Source organism: Chamaea fasciata, unplaced genomic scaffold (assembly GCF_029207755.1).
Source record: "Chamaea fasciata isolate MVZ Bird 193981 ecotype frontalis unplaced genomic scaffold, bChaFas1.0.hap1 SCAF_3, whole genome shotgun sequence".
NCBI classification, from domain to species: domain Eukaryota; kingdom Metazoa; phylum Chordata; class Aves; order Passeriformes; family Sylviidae; genus Chamaea; species Chamaea fasciata.
The window spans coordinates 7,968,171-7,984,351 of record NW_027094088.1 but is presented as its reverse complement, the minus strand read 5'-3'; the positions used below and the strand labels follow the sequence as shown (position 1 = coordinate 7,984,351).

At 45.1% G+C, this 16,181-nt stretch overlaps 1 long non-coding RNA gene across 1 annotated transcript; it reads left to right on the top strand.

Annotated features, from left to right (window-relative positions):
• The first annotated feature begins 8,031 nt into the window (after positions 1-8,031).
• On the top strand, positions 8,032-14,526 carry LOC136287583 (uncharacterized). The gene is made up of 3 exons (XR_010720178.1): positions 8,032-8,203; positions 8,284-8,360; positions 13,673-14,526. It is a non-coding gene; the product is annotated as an uncharacterized lncRNA (long non-coding RNA).
• The last annotated feature ends 1,655 nt before the right edge of the window (positions 14,527-16,181 follow it).

Below are 16,181 nucleotides of genomic sequence, written 5' to 3'. Positions count from 1 at the left end.
TTTGAAAGGAGCTAGGAAGATAATGAGAAATAGAGGGCCAGTCCTCAAAATGCCCTTTGAGATGGTGGGTGAGGGACAACACAGTATTCTTCTTTCTGACTCCTGCAATTCCAGAGAAAATTCCCAGAGAAGCTCCTTTAGCACAATAATATCCATAGTGTACCCCCTGTGGCCTGGAGAATGTATGTGTTGTGCAAAGAAATATTCCTCAGAGTCATCACAATGATATTTGATTTATATTGCTGGTTTGAAATTTCATGCTGTGATTGCATTTTTGGGGGAACTGTGTTCCCTTCCAGGGGAAATAGGAAGGAAGGAAGGAAGGAAGGAAGGAAGGAAGGAAGGAAGGAAGGAAGGAAGGAAGGAAGGAAAGAAAGAGAGAAAGAGAGAAAGAGAGAAAGAGAGAAAGAGAGAAAGAGAGAAAGAGAGAAAGAAAGAAAGAAAGAAAGAAAGAAAGAAAGAGAAAGAAAGAAAGAGAGAGAAAGAAAGAAAAGAGAGAATGATAGAAGTTGCGATAGTATTACGTTACTGATTGGATAAACTGACAAAACAGCCTACTGTGACTGGGGGAGTTTAATTTTGTACCTTTTGGCAACTTCTTAAAGCAGAAAATGAGAGCAGTACTGTCAACAGGGCTTTTGATATTCCTTGGTGTTTATACTAGAGATGAAAGTGCATTCTGAATGAGGGTGGAAGGCAGCAGGCCAGATCCTGACTCTGGCGACAGAGGTGATAAACACTGCGGATCTGCCCCCCGTAACAGCGGGGAGGAAACGCTTCTCCTGTTGCTCAGGATGCTGTGAGATTTCCAGTTTTTTCTATTCTGCCTGGAAGACACAGGATCTGTAAAGGGATTTGTTTTTTCTCATGGCTGCAATAAACCAGTGGATAGCCAAGTCACTGGTCTGGCACATGGAGACTCGGGGCCATGATCCTGCTGTTTCTGGGGCACTGTTCTGCAGAACTGGTCTGGCCGTTACCAACAGATATTGTATGACTTCTGTGCAGTGTGAAGTGACTCCTACAGGAAAGAAACATTCAAGAATGGTCTCTTGCCTGGGGGTCAAGACATCCCTCTTGGATTTAGGAGATCCAAGTTCAACTCCCTGATCTGTATCAGGCCTTCAAAAGAGCATCTTCTGGCTGCTGAAATCCTTGGCTGCTCTAGCCAGGTTTATTTTGCCCAGAAGATTCCTCCTGGACCAGAAAAACCTATTCCCAGTGGAAGTTTTGCTAAGCTAATGTGTGTAAGTAACCAGAAAAACATGTTGGGGGTGACAACGAGCTATCAAAATGAATTCTCTGAACAAACAAGGGTTCAGACATGTTTGCCAGTGAACCGGACCAAGTGTGCCATTGTGTTCTTTTGCTGAGATTTCATGGAAAGAGCTATAAATTGTAGTTCTGATTAGCCAGCAAGAAAGGTATCTGTCAGGCAAGTTCTGCCACCCTTACTCATGTGCAGGATTTAATTTCACTGGTTGTCTCAACAGTTTTGCTGGACCATCCCTGTCAGGCTGCTCTGCCCTGCTCCTCTCCGCCTGCAGCAGTGCTGTTAAAGGGAAGGAGGGAGTTGTGAATTCCCGCAGTCTTTGGTGAGGTACAACTTCCTTCCTTGCTCACAGCTAATGAGAAAGGCCTCACCTCTTCTCCAGACCTTCTGGCCTGTTTATTTATAGAGGCCAGTATCCAGACACTGTGGGGAATGCTGCAAACCAGACTTGGACCTGGGATGTAGCTGGTCCAGCTCAGCTGCACAGTAGAGTTTTTGTTGGGTGGAGGCATCTCAGTGTCCTGCATGGGACATAATATCTCACCTCTAAATAAATGCTCTGCCCTGCAGGGAAAGGTGATTCTCAACAGGAGTGAAGCTGGTGGAACCAAACTTATAAAAATATCTGAGCAGGGGAAGAAAATAACTGCTGTTTTCCAAGAAGATGCATTTTTCTATTTTAATTTTCAAGGCTGTGATAAAATTAATGTTGTCTATGATGTAAAGCTGAAGGGTTTACCAGAACTTCCCTTGTGGTTAAGCTCTTTTTTTTACTGATCGATTTTAAGTCCTCTAAATTTGTCAGGCTCACAAGTGCATGGTGACTTCAGTTATAAGAGAATGTTTGTGTCTTTAAGGAAAAATACAGCGACCCCTCCTCCCCCTTGCCCTTCTCAACCTTGCAAGGAAACCAACTTGACCAGAATATTTTTCCTCCCTCAGTGGAAAATGTTGATTAAATATCCAGAAAAAAAATAGCAATTAAAACCCCCAGACTCCTAAATCTCCAAAATCTTTAATGGGAAACTGCTGGTTATAGAATAGTTGCATAGTTTTGGCTGAGAATGCGCATCGGCATTTTTTTGGTAGAAGTTCAAAACTCTAAGAGAAATGTCTTGAAAAAAAAAATCACTTTTCTATTGATGAAAAGAGATCTTTTTTCAAACATTTCTATGCAAGTTGTTCTGCTGTCGAGCTGGTTGAGCAAACCATGGCTGTGTTGCTGAAAGGCACACGAGTGGCTTTCCACACTCATTTTTTCCATCCTGAGACAGGAATTGTTTCAGTTGAGCTTTTTGGTCATTCTTCACACCAGAGCAAACACCAGGGTTTGGGCTGGGATCATCTGAGTGGTCAAGTCCAGTCTTGTCACAGTGCACTGCTGCTGTCAGCCCCTCAGGGTCTGGCACTGAGAGCTCTCTGCATTTTTGGGGCCCATCTTTGCTTAGCTGGTTTTACTGGGGTTAAAATTCCTGCTCTTATTAATCCCCACTGGCATACACTGCTTTCCTGCTGACTCAAGTTTGTTCCAAAAGCAATGTGCAAGTGTTGTGTGAGGAGGTACAAAACATGAACTGACCAGGGCAGAGGACCGGGCTATGGGAAGTTCTTGGTAACAAGAACAGCAGAGCTCAGCTGAACTCTTTGTAGTGAGGTCACAAAGAACTCCTTGAAGAACACAGAATTACTCATCTTCCTTCAAAATCCATGCCTGCTCGTGTAGCTGGCTTTTGAATGGAGAAATGTATGGAATCTGGATACATGAAAGGATTTCAGGGAGGAAAAAACAAGCAATATGAACATGGAAGAGCTTTGCGCATGCATGTAAATCCTGTGCTGTTTCTCTTGTTCCTGGGAATGCTGGCAGCTTCTCTAGGGCATTCCATGGTCTCCGGGGTTTTCTGTGTTAAGGGTCTGATCCCGCTCTCTTCTGACTGAGTCTTGCTTCTGGCTGAACATTGAGAGAATAGATGGATATTGGCAATCTGCAAGAGAAGAGGTGGAGCCACGTTTTGATGTCATTTGAGTTCATTGACACCATTTAGGATGTGGACTTCTCTGCTTTGTTTTCCCTCGAGGAAAAGAGATACAGAGAAATTAGAGGAGCTCCGGTGTGTGATTGCACTGTCAGTCAGCAGCAGAATCAGCCATGTAGGTTGCCTGTGGGGGTATTTCCTCATGTTGGCTCAGTCTGGCTGCTGTTGAAGTCAGTTGTTCTAGTGATCTCTATTATGGGAGCTGAGATTGGCCATTCCTCATCCACGTCCAGCTGGCGAGGGGCCCTTACGCTGGCCAGGAGTACAGCTCCAGAGTAAACTAGATGCTCACAAGGTAGTTTTCAGTAGCACTGTGGAAAACAGGGAACAGAAGGGAATGAGATTTCTTTCCACAGACCTTTGTTTTAATGGGTATTTTGGGGTGCGGGTTCACCTCTCCTTGGGTCTCTTGCCAGCAGGTGGGAACTTTTTCAAGTTGTCCCTTTTCTGAGAAGGGCTGAATCGTCTGCCCTAAAGCATCCCTTCATGCAATTAAAACCAGCAGTACTGCTTCTCCAACACTGGGGCCTCCGATACTGGGAGGGGAAGCGGTGGCTCTTCTTTGAAGTCCCACCTACGTGAACATCAGTGGCAGGACTTCAAAGGGAAGCTGCTATTTCCTGTTGGAGCTCAGCCCTGGTGCTCAGCACTGCTAACAAAGCAGTCGGACTGGTTGCAAAGGCACTGATCCAGCAGAGAACTTAAGCACATGCTTAAGTCCCTCAGGACTTATCCACATGGTCTGCTGGGTTGGGACTCACCTCCACTGGAGACTGGACTGATGGTCAGGGTTGTGTCTCCCAGGTTGGATTTGCAAGGGGAAGAGTGAGGTTAAAGAGCCTGTCACAAATGGGTGAATGGCTCTGGAACACTGGGCTCACCATTTGTTACCTCGGGGCAGCTGGGCAGCAGCAGGAGGGAGAACACCACAGGCCATGCTATGGAACTTAGCAAACAACCTGGAGACAGGCAACAGACCACAGTGGCCATCAGCAAATGCTTGTAAGTCACAGATTCAGAGCTAGCCTAAATCAGCATTGTTGAGCTCAGGTGAGAATCTGGCCCGGTAAATTGAGTTATAATGGTGGAAGTCTATTTGCAAGCAGGTAGGAAATGCTAAAGGCACAATCATTCAGCCCCACCTTTTACTGGGTAATATTTTATTTTTGTGTTAGTTCCTCTGCTGTCTATGGAGCTGCTTGCAGGCTAACGGATGGCAGCATGGAGATGTAATTTTCTAACAAGCATTATTTAGGTAATTCATGTAATTTGTACCAATTTATTATCTCAGTTTTTATCCTGAGGCTACAGACAGACCTCATGGCTGTGATCTGCAGCTGATACACAGGTACCACCCTGCTCTTGCCCTGTTCTCAGCATCACATAATCCCCTCTTTAGAAGTGCAGCATAAGAGCTTTTCCTTCATCACAACCTACATGGAGCCTCATGGTTGCCTCAGGAGTAGAAATTTAAAGATGTCTGGGAGATGTTCCATGCTGGGAGTGTGGATAGAAGCTCACAATTGGAAAAGCTGTTCTTTGTGGAACAGATGTATTGGATCGAACAGAGTAGGCTGTGGGAATAAACAGGTCACGAAGCCTGAGAAACCCCAGTAGGTTCTAGGTCCTGCTCCCTTAGGTTGTCCTGTTCCTAGGGTAGCCCAGCCTGCCAAACCCGATCGTAGGCTGCAGTTTTCCTCCACCTTGCTCTTCTCCCTATAGGGGAACTCATTCCCTGGTTGCTAATCCCCCATTCCAAGTGAGTCAATCAAGAACACTGCATTTCCTAGGGATTATCCTCTGAGACAAACTAGAAACATCTTCATTTGGATTATGAAATGTCTATGCCACCGGTTTGGGACATCAGCAGACATCTGCCCATTCATCCATGTTCCCAGAAGAAACGTCCCGTGTATCCTCACGGTGTGGATGTGCACTGTGTAGTCAGTGCTGCCTGAAGCAGCAAGGCTCAGCTGTGTGCTGAGCTGCTCAGTGATGTGTCCCCAGTCCTGTGGCACTGCCCAGGCAAGGCAAGGCCCCCATGGCTCAGGTGCAGGACGCCACTACAGGGCTAATGTTACTGCCTGATACTTCCTTGGCATGCTCCTTGTGGGATCAGGCTGGGCTCTCCACTGTGATTTTGTGTGGAGGTCTGGTTTGGAAGTGCCCAAACACAGGGAGCGGACGTGTTCTCCTTTGGATGGGAGGTTGGATGAGGCAGTGGTTGATTCTGCTCATGCCTGAGCCCTCTACGAGGGGCGTTGTTCCTGAAACTGAGTCTGGTCACTTCACCTAAGAGTGAAGCTGGTGACCTCAGAGGCTTATAAAAGTCAAACTCCAGCTTTCCTGCTCCTGGAAAATCTACAAGAAGCAGCTGATGTGATTTCTTGGGAAGGAAGCCTTGTGTTGTGACTGAGGCATGGGACTCGAGCAAAAAAATCCTGTTTTGGAGCTGCCACAGGTGTCTCAGGTGGCCTTGCAAAGTTCACTTGGTCTCTTTATCCTTTGGTCTCCCACCTGTAAATTAGGCTAATAACCCCTTGCCTGTGTGGCTGCTAACCAGGTGAGGGTGTATCTCATTGCATGGAGGTACCAGATTTGCACTTGAGCAGGATTCTCCTCCAGAAAGAAGAAATAATAACCAATTGAGACAGGACAGCTTTTTGGAAAGACTTCTTGCAAAGGCTCCTTGGATTCAAAGAAGGTGCATTTTTTAATCTTCTTCATTTGTGTGGTTTCTACTCATGAGTTAGTACTAAAAGGGTTTTATCCGATTGAGGGTGTACATGCAAATATTTCTATTTGAATAATACTGGAGAATAAATTTAGAAATGTTTGAAGAGGGTATGAATGCCTCAATCTGCTAGGTGGAAAAATTACTACTTCTTGTGGGTAACCCAACCTGTTTAAGTTGCTAAAAACATACCTGCCTTTACAAAAAAAGGAGAGAGAAGAAGGAATCGCTGAAAAGAGAGCTTTTTAAAAAAACAACTCTCTTCAGATTTCTAGCTTAATATTTCAGTATACAACAGTATTTTCATAACTGCAGCTTTTTTGGGTAGAGGTGGGGGAAATTAGAATAGATTAAAGAACTCTGGAAACCACTTTCTATTTGTAAAACATGTTGTGTGTGTATCATAACACCTACAGTACTTGTAGCTCTGCCAGATCATGCATTGACTGCCAGAATTCTCCTCGCTAAATGACATTATACTACTTTGTGGGTATTGAAAACAAATATTTTGAGGGGCAGGAGCATTCTCATCCATAAAATGTTCATCGCACTTGCACTTGCAATATTCAGTCACAGCCTTTTATTGGAATGGTGCTGAGTTTTTCAGCTGCTTGCCATGAGTGGAAGAATAGGTTTGAGGAATGTTTTGCTCTCCAGCTGGTCTTTGGTGTGTATTTTTTGCAATCTAGCAGCCCCTAGGGGCTCTGAAGGAGATGAGGACTTCAGGATGCTGGGCACCGTAAGGACATGTAGTAAAGGACAGTAGTGGGAATGAAAAGTTTGGTGGGTTTTTTTTAGAAGTGCAGCCCCAGAGCAGCTCTTCCCACACAAGGTGGTTTGGGGAGGGATGGGAGATTGCCCAGATGGAGCAGGGAGTGAGGTCTGGCCTGGTGCAGCCATAGGGCACTGCAAGGGGCACTGCTGGCACCGTGCCTGCTGCTGGAAATGACGATGATGGGAGAGCTGCACTGCTGGCTGGCAGCTGACACTGCTGCTGGATAGGTGATGCAGAGGCTGCAGGGAGATGCAGGGACACTGCTGATATCTGACTGAGGTACCCAGTTAACCCAGTTACCCACAGCTTGTGCGTTTTGAGGGTAGCACAGGGGGCTTCCTTGCACACATGAGATGAACCCTGACACATCCCTCTTGTAAAAACCTGCAGAAGAGGAGCAAGGAAGTAGAAAACCAGGTTAGAGTCTGTGAGGTCTCCTTGGTTCGGCCACTGAAACAGCATCCACTGGGTTTTTGGTTCTGCTCATGAAGCCAAGCTGCCTTAGACTGCTTTCACTCACTCCAGGGTTATGCCCCAGCCACAGCCTGGTGTATTCCTGTGCCGGAGCCCAAGAGGAGCAGGGAGCATTGCCTAATGCCCTTCTGTGCCCTGGTGGCATCAGCACATTGCAAGCTGCACTTGCCAAGCTCTAAAGTGGAGACATTTGCTGACATTTTATATTATGTTTCAGTGGCACTCCTGTGTTTGTTTGGCATAAAAGCTGAGATTAAAATGCAAGCTAATTAGTAGCTACTTATTAGTATCTCCTTGGTTTTTAATCATAATAGACAGATGCGATCAGTTTTCACAGGTATAAAGGGGTAGTGTCCTGCTAAAAACTGTAATGTGCTTTAATCCACAGCTGAGCAGTTTGCTGTGACTGGATAGACCTGTGGTTTTTAGAATTTGTTATTAGAGATGGATGATTAAAATAGAAAGGAAATGGAAAGACGTTGTAGAGCCAGTTAGGAAAAAAATCTTAAGGAATGGACTCTTCTAGTTTTTGGGGCTTTTTTTTTTTTTTTTTTTTTTTTTTTCCCCTTGTCCTTCTAGAAATGACACTATCTGGGATGGGCAGAGCTGCTCCAGAGGCTTCAGGGCACATTAAAGGGTAATAAGAAGGGCATGGGGTGAGAAAAAGGTTCCTGCTGGGTTAAAGAGAGACACCTGATAGCTCATCTGGGAGCAGAGAGTCAGGTTTAATAATGTCCTTGCTAAACGCAGTTAATTATTGAGGTCAGGGCCCTTGGTGAGGGCAATAAGGGGATAGTCTCCCATGTGAGGAGTGATGGGGTAAGGACAAGCTGTTCAGAGCACACAAGCCATGCTGATTGCAGGCACGCACCAGAGCCAGCCTGGGTCACCTGGGACCCTGATGGCAACAGGTAGCTCACAAAGCACTGCTTTTTGTGTGCCCGCGGGTTTTACTTTTTTTCCAAATGCCTGATAATTGAATTGCTTGCAGAATAGGGGGGCAGCATGGAAGTGATCGTGCTGGCTTGGCAGAGCCAAAATGTTCGCTGATCAGCTTGAGAGATCTGGGTAAGACAACAGGCTTATCTTGTTCCATCTTGCTGCTGTGGTAATGTATAGCTGGAATTAGGAACTAAAGGGCTAGAAATGTTTCCACCAGAAGGATCAGGTTTAGGTATCTGAGAGTCATTATACATGCTGTACATCAGAGTCCCTTCCAGAACCCAGGGCAGTCATCCTCAGAGCACTCTGCTGAAGGCAGGATTACCTTTTCCTTGTTGTACCGGTGAGGAATCAAACTATCAAACACCTGAGAGATTTGGCTGGCTACAGCTGTGCAGGGAGTCTCTGCCAAAGCAGGGTTAGTTCTCACTCTGAGCATTGGTGCTGGCCACTTCCCTTAGGGCACAACTTATTTAATGTTCTGCCCACTTTTCATGGCCTGTGTTTGTGGTGCTGATCCTGCCACAAGGTGCAGATGGAATGATGTCCATTGGTTTTGGTGGGGCCATGGGCTGTGTACTGCAAGTCTGAGGCTTTTAGCAACAGGATTTGAGTTGCAGCTCTCTGGGATGAGGCACGTGCCATTCCTGGCGCAGCAGGGAAAAGCAAGCTCAACCCATCCCACTTTCTTCCACCTCATGGCAAAGCTGGAGGGAGGATGGGAAAAAGCCACTCTCTGATTACAGCTCATGTATGTGCTTTGGCAACGAGAACACAGCGTAATTGTGGGCCAGAATTTTGCCATTAAGTGGTAAATCCTTGAAAACTGTAATTCTGCAGACTTCAGGTGAGGGAAAATCCTGTTTCCTAGGTTTGCTGTGGAGGGTTCAGCTCCAGACACTTGCCCAGCACGGGCAGCACAGTCCCCCCCCGTGCACTTGGTCAGCCAGCACTTTATTGCCGTTCCCATTACATAGGAGGGGGACACTACCTCTGCCTACATGGAAAGGCTGGGAAAAGCCCTTTTCCTAGTCAATACATTGCCCAGCACAGCATCCAGACGTTGCTTAGCACAGGCAGGGTCCTGTGACCTGCAGGGGATTGCTGTGCCAGCAATTAATAATAAATCACAAGTATCATACAAGTTTTCTGACAGACCCTTCCTTCCTTCCACGGGCTTGTACTCCAGGCATGGGGTAAGAAAAACAAAAAAGGAAAGGAACAGCTTACTAAATGGCCAGATTGCATTAGTTTGGCAGTCTTTGCTTGAAAAAGGCCTGGTAGCACATGAAAAATTAATCAGTATGTGAAGGATTGGAACATAAGCACAAGATCTAGTAGACTGATGAAGGACTGAAAATAGTGCATGAATAAGTCATTCATAGCTTATCATCCCAGTAATCATTTCCTCAGTGATAACAACTTTTTAGAAAGCATTAAAGTGAACATGGCACGAACTTAAGATTTAATATAAATCCGGGTGACATTTTGGCTGTCTGTGAGGTTGAGTAGCAGAGGGGGGATGGCAGGAAACCAACCTTTTCTGTGAGCTCTTTGTGCAGGGACACGTGCTGGGCAAGTCCCCAGGGGCCGCAGCGCCCAAAGGGACATCTTTTAAGGGATGCAGCTTCGCACAATTCCTCTCTCATCTAAATGCTGCCCTCATCTTGTGTCAGTAAAATCTTTGACATACCTTCCCTGTCCCTGCTCCCTAGCATGGGTCCTGATTCCAAAAAATAGTCTGTGGTCTGCAGAAAAATATTATACTGGGAGGCATAAGTTAATCTTAATTGCTGCGTTTCCTCACTTTTTAGGCTTGGCTTTGTCACTGCCATAATGTTCTTTTAATGTTGTTATTGTTTCTTACATACATGAAGTGTTTTACAAATGATGGATGGGCAAGTCTCTCTGAAGTTTGGTTGCAACAGCTCAGTTCCGTGTGCTGCTAAAACGTCAGCCAAAGGAGACTTTAGGGGTCTGTGTGTTTGGCTAAGATGGATTTGGGGCTTCTGATCCTCTGGCTGGGTGTTGTCTGTCCTCACAGGCATTACTGGCCCAGATTATGCTGCTGTACCCTAGCTGTGACTCCGGCATTACTCCGCTGCTCCCAGGGGAGAATCCATCCCTGCTAGTGGTGGCGGGTGCTCCCCAAATCACAGAGTCCCAATTGTCCTCACTGTGCAATTCGTTTGCCACATGTTTAAAAATGAATGTAGCTATGTGAATAAGAGGAAAAGTTCAGGCAGAGGAATAATTTATAATTCCCAATAATATTGCTTCTAGCTACTGCTCTATAGTGCCAGTTCCTGCCCACTGTGGTTTGAGCAGCTAACAGCTATAAAAGTTTGTTGACCTGAGAGGCTTAGTATCAACCATAGGTACAGTCAAAGTCAATATGGAGGCTGAAAATCCAGTGCTAATAGAAAAATAGAAGTCAATATTTAGGATGTGAGTCAGGTACTTAAAATAGGAAAGTGAAACAGATGAGGGCTGTAGCTGCAAGAGTGCTGGAGGTGAAATGTTTAGATCCAAGGACCACTGCTGATTACTATCTTCTCCTCTAACAGGGTTGCTTATTCTGCTTCCAAAATTCATTTCCAGTGGCCAGGCCACCTCCCTGACCTATATTCCTCAGACTGCCATTACGTCAGAGCCTGCCTATTTGGGGCTATAAGTGAAATCCTCTGTCTTCTAGGTGAAATCCGCGAGTAATTATTTGTGGGGCAAATATGGGCTGGGGCACGGAGAGGCCAGGAGAAGAGTTTGGCTTAGCTCTGTTTATACTGGAAAATCCCCTTTCTAAGGCTGCACTGTTAAGTCTTAGAGGGGAGGGGGCACAGGGAACTCCCCCCCTGCGAGGCGGTAGCTGCCGGGAACAGGGATTTCACAGTGCAGCTCTTCCAGCGAAGCATCAGGCGGAAAAGTAACCAGCCCTAAGTGGAGGTTGTCACGTTGGAGAGGGGTACGAGGAGCTGAGAGCTCTTACCCACAGATGAAAATGCTGTGGCCTTATTTACATGGTGAGGGACGAGGAGCAATGCCTGAGCACGCCGGTGATGAATTTATGTGCCCTGCAGTGAGGCGGTATTTTAATTTCTACATCCTTTCCACAGTTTGGTTGCAATGGACCAGATCTCCTACAGATGTGAATCTGTCCAACCCCATTAGAGTCAGTAGAGCCTCTTTATTCCCGCTAGGGACTGCATCCACATCTCCTGGTCTTTAAAGAAATTGCCACCTTCCAGGTTCTCCCATTGCACTTCCCTTTCAGGGAGAGCATTGGTAGCCCAGGTGTCCCAGGATTCATAGTGACGTTATTTTGCTACTGTTAAGAGGACCCCATCATGTCCTCCTCTGACACATGTGATGACATTCCTTTGTTTTGGCTTTGATGTCACAACATTGTTTTCACAGACTTGCCCTGATATTGTTGTGACAAGGTCATTCACTTCAAGAGGAAAAGTATCAATACGAGAGTGAAAACCCTGGTATTAATTAAGCTCTGAGCAGTAATTTCAGGCGGATGCTGCTGCCTTTATTTCTTGCACGTCCAGTGCTCCAGCCAATACCACTGGTTCATGGGGCAATCCCAGTTTTGGTTTAAAAAAAGGTACATATTCTAGAAACTGTTTGCTGGACAGCAAAGAACCAGGTTCCAATTTTGAACTGTGCTCCAGTAAGTCACAAGGAGTTCAGCCTGACAAATTGTGTCACGGTACCACAGGGTGGACTGGCAAAATCTGCCATTGCAACTATTTTCTCGTGAAAAGTAAGGCTTGTTTCTGCTGAACCATCTGAGGTACCTATATAAATTCGAGCTTTTTATTTTTACATCCTAAATGTCCAAATATTTAGGCTGAAACAGTTTGATTGTAATAGAGTTCCTGTTTCATGCTGCCCCATCTGAGTATTGTGAACTGCACCAGGTTTTAATTTAATGTAATTGCAGACGTCTATAATTTGCAAGTATTATTGTAATATCAATAATGTTTGTTATTTTTTCTGACCAAGTGCTCAGGCAATATGGCATGTCAGCACATCCTAAAATGTATAAACTGGGTTATGCAATGCCTGGTAGCTATTTAACTGAGTATTTCAGGTGCAGAAACTGAGGCCCATTGCACAGAATGATTTGCCCATTGTTCTTAAAGCAACATGTTGTGGACTCAGTATGTAACTGGATCCCAGCCTGATGGGATGTTTCTGGAGTGGAAGAAGTCCAACCACCTCACACTTCTCTTTACTGCAGCCTTACTTTTCATAAGGAAGAAACAAACAGATTTCTCCCCTCAGGGACCAATATTAAGGTGGATATGACACCTTTCAGCCCAGCTTTTTCAGCTGGAGAGTTCTCATAGATAAGCTATCCATACAGATACCTTATCTGGACATTAGGGTGTATGCAGGCGTTTCTCTTAAGGCTGACAGAAATCCCAGGGTTTCTGATTCTGCAGAAACCTAAAGAGACTTTCTTTGCTTTTTAACTTCAGGTAAAGCATCAGCTTTTGGATTTGGCAGCTGCTCAATTTCCCTTCTGTAGCAATCCCACCGAGGCTGCATTTCAGAGCCTTTCTGCCTCTGAGTGAAAGGTTAATGCACTCCTGGTGCCCTGAGTGCCCTTGGCTCCTTGCTCCACCCCTGCACAGCAGTGGGACAACCTTTCACCAGCGTTGCCTCCGGGGATTTTGTGGCTGCACTAAGGGCTGGGTGATGGGAACTCACTGCTGATCCCAGCACACTGCGGAGCTGCAGGGAACTTCCACTCACTCTCTGCTGGGGCACAGGATGCCCACTTGGGGCTCACACGCATCATCTGCCGCTTCCAGGTATTACAGCAATATGGGCAGAGCTCTTTCCAAATCTTTGCTCTGCCTTTGGTAGGGCATAAGTCAATCAGATGCAGAATATTTAAAACGAAATTTTTTCAAGGCTCCTCGAACCATTGTCTGATGGAACTTTGTTTCCATGGAGAGCCTTTTGACTGGGAGCAGTTTTCATCATCAAACCTCTGGGGTAGGCCCATGATTTCAGAACAGTTGAGCCCTGGGCCAGTTATAAACAAAACAGCAAACAAGGTTTTGTTTGCAGACCATTGTATAAAGCCCTGGGTATGGGTCAAAGGCTTTGAAGATTTTGTTTTAAATATAGTTTAGTCAAGTATTCTTGTTACAACATATAGACTTCCTATTATCTGGACACAAGGTCAGCAGAACAGATTTTAGAGGGACAGAATGTCCTAAACTGACCTAAAATTGTTTCACTCTGCATAAACATGTCATGATTTTTAAAGAACTTAGGCTCTTTTATGGACAGAAACTTGGAATGTCTTTCCTCAGACAGTACAAAGATTTCCTTTGTGAGCTCTGATGAGTCAGGAAATATTGGATCTTAGACTTATCACTCTTGCAAGACTGAATATTGCATATTCTATTGCTCAGGAGGTTGCAATTTTGCAGAGGTGTTACCCACTGACGAAAAAAACTTGAATCACTGTCACCTGGACATATGTCTAAAGAGATGTCCCCGAGGAGGTCCCAAGGAGAAACAGTGACAATTGTTTCCTTACTTTGTTTGCCAAAAAGAGGATGGAAAATATCTTGACAAGTGGACATGAAGAACTTTGCAAGGCTGCTCTAAAAATGAGTTGCCACATCAAGCAACAATCCCTGTACTGAACCCGTGACTGTACAGAGCAGAAGAAGAAACCTTCTTCTCTGTTATCCCAACACAAAAAAACGAGTGCCTGGACAGGTTAAAACACCAGCTCTATTTCCCAGACCTTCCTACAAAACTGATCATGCACAGACAGGAGAGAAAAAGTTAGAAAGTAAAATAAAATATCTCTAAGAAGCTATTTGGCACACAGAATAATAATATAAGCGAGAGGACAAGAGCGCTCACACCCTGGCAAGTCCCCTGAGAAAAGCTGGAGCAAACAAACTGCCAGCTCCTGGGCCAACCTGCTGCAGGTGCATTTGACCCTCTTAACCAAGCTGTATTTCATTAGTGTATCTCAAGGAGGATGGGCTGTTAAATGATTCAAGCTGGATAAGATTTGCTGCAATGGAAAACTTGTGTGCCTCTGTGCCTCTCTGGTTGAGAAACCCTTTGCAAAAATAGATTAGCAAGCCATCGTTGTGAACTGGACTGTTAACTTAAGAGTAGGAAATACAATGGGGTTTGAAACTGGGCTTTCATTTGTCATGCTGCTGAATAATTTATTGTACATCTCACCATATATTGAAATTAAAACCTGAAGTATGACATACAGTAAATAATTCAGACTGGCTCTTTCATCGAGTGTGAGCTAGGTTATTGATACTTCATTTTAGTGAGATAGACATCCATGTCAGCTCCTACTGGGCTCTCTAATTTTGCTTGTGTTGGTACCAGTGAAAAATTTAGGGCTACAAAGGCAGTCAGAGAGCTGGGCAGAGTTGGGGATGTTCAGCCTGTTGCAGCCTTTCAATACTTAACGTGGGCTTATAAGAGAGATGGGGTCAAAGTATTTTAGTAGCACCCATTGTGATAAGGTAATGGTTTTAAACTAAAGGCCAGTAGATTTAGATTAGATTTAAGGAAGGATTTTTTTATGATGAAGGGATGAAACACTGGCACAGGTTGCCCAGAGTGGGGGTAGATGCTCCATCCCTGGACACATTCAAGGTGAGGCTGATGAGGCTCTGAGCAACCTGATCCAATTGAAGATGTCACTGCTTATTACGGGGGGGCTGGACTAAATGACCTTCAAAGGTCCCTTCCAACCCAAATTATGCTGAGAGTCTATGAAATCCTCCTTTAGGCCGTTCGTGAGCTCCCTATGTACTCCTTCAATCCTCCTCATAAAATGACAGTAAGGAAAACTTCCTGTAGTCTGAGAAGCAAGGACAAATGAGCTGATTTGAGGGTGCAGCCTCACAAATACTTTAGGAGCAGCCACACGACCTTGAGGAGCGAGCTGGAGCTATTGATCCCAACCCACTTACCTCCAGCACCTTTCTTAGATGTGTGCATTGCATGGGGCAGCAGAAGCGGGGGTTGTGGGGTTGGCAGGTTGGTGGCACGTGCTTGCACATTGGCAAACACAAACAGATGGTTACAGCACAAGTGTTTGTGTTATTGGAGATCGAAATCTTAACAGCTAATTAGTATCTCATTAGGACTCTATTTACATAGCTAATGAAGGTAATTTATGGGGAAAGAAAACATTCGAGACTCCCTGGCACAGTCAATTGAACTGTGGTGGAGCAGCCAGCCAACTGCGTTTAGGGCCTCCTTTTTTTTTTCCTGGATAAAAGGGACAACAAAAAGACATTAATCCATGGGAAAGTGTGACTTAAACCTCCCTGTGCCTCAATTCCCACTAATCAAGGGCAATGAGTTCTCCATTCTTCATCCACTATTTAGGGTACTGACTTCTACACAGACAAAAGCAAAAGGATTGGTTTGCCTTTGTTTGTTTGTTTGAATATCAAAAAAAGAAGAGGACTCATCAGACATGGTCAAAATACATGCATTGATCCTGTTCAGCCCATTTCACAAGAGCTCTCTGTGTGTTATGGAAGGTAATCCAGGGTTCACCGCAGAGCAGTCTGAATTTGTCATTCCCAAGTACAGGGAAATATTTGCAAAATGGGTTTCTCTAGTGAAAAATTAGTTTCTCTACTTCTTTAAAGAAGTAGAATTACCCAGAGCAATGCTTTGGGTGGCTGTGCTTACCTGCCTTGGCACTCCAGTGCTCCTCTGCTTCCTTGGCAGAACTGATTATAAAAGACAATTTTTTATAAGTAAGAGAAAGGAGACACTTGTTTCTCATCAAAACCAAATATTGACATTTCCTGCCTGCTAAACCTTTTGTTCTTGAACCATTGTTAAGGAAAAATATTTACAAAGTTAGGAGAAAGTCTACAGCTACAGCCCACATGGGGATCATGGGAGACTGTGTTT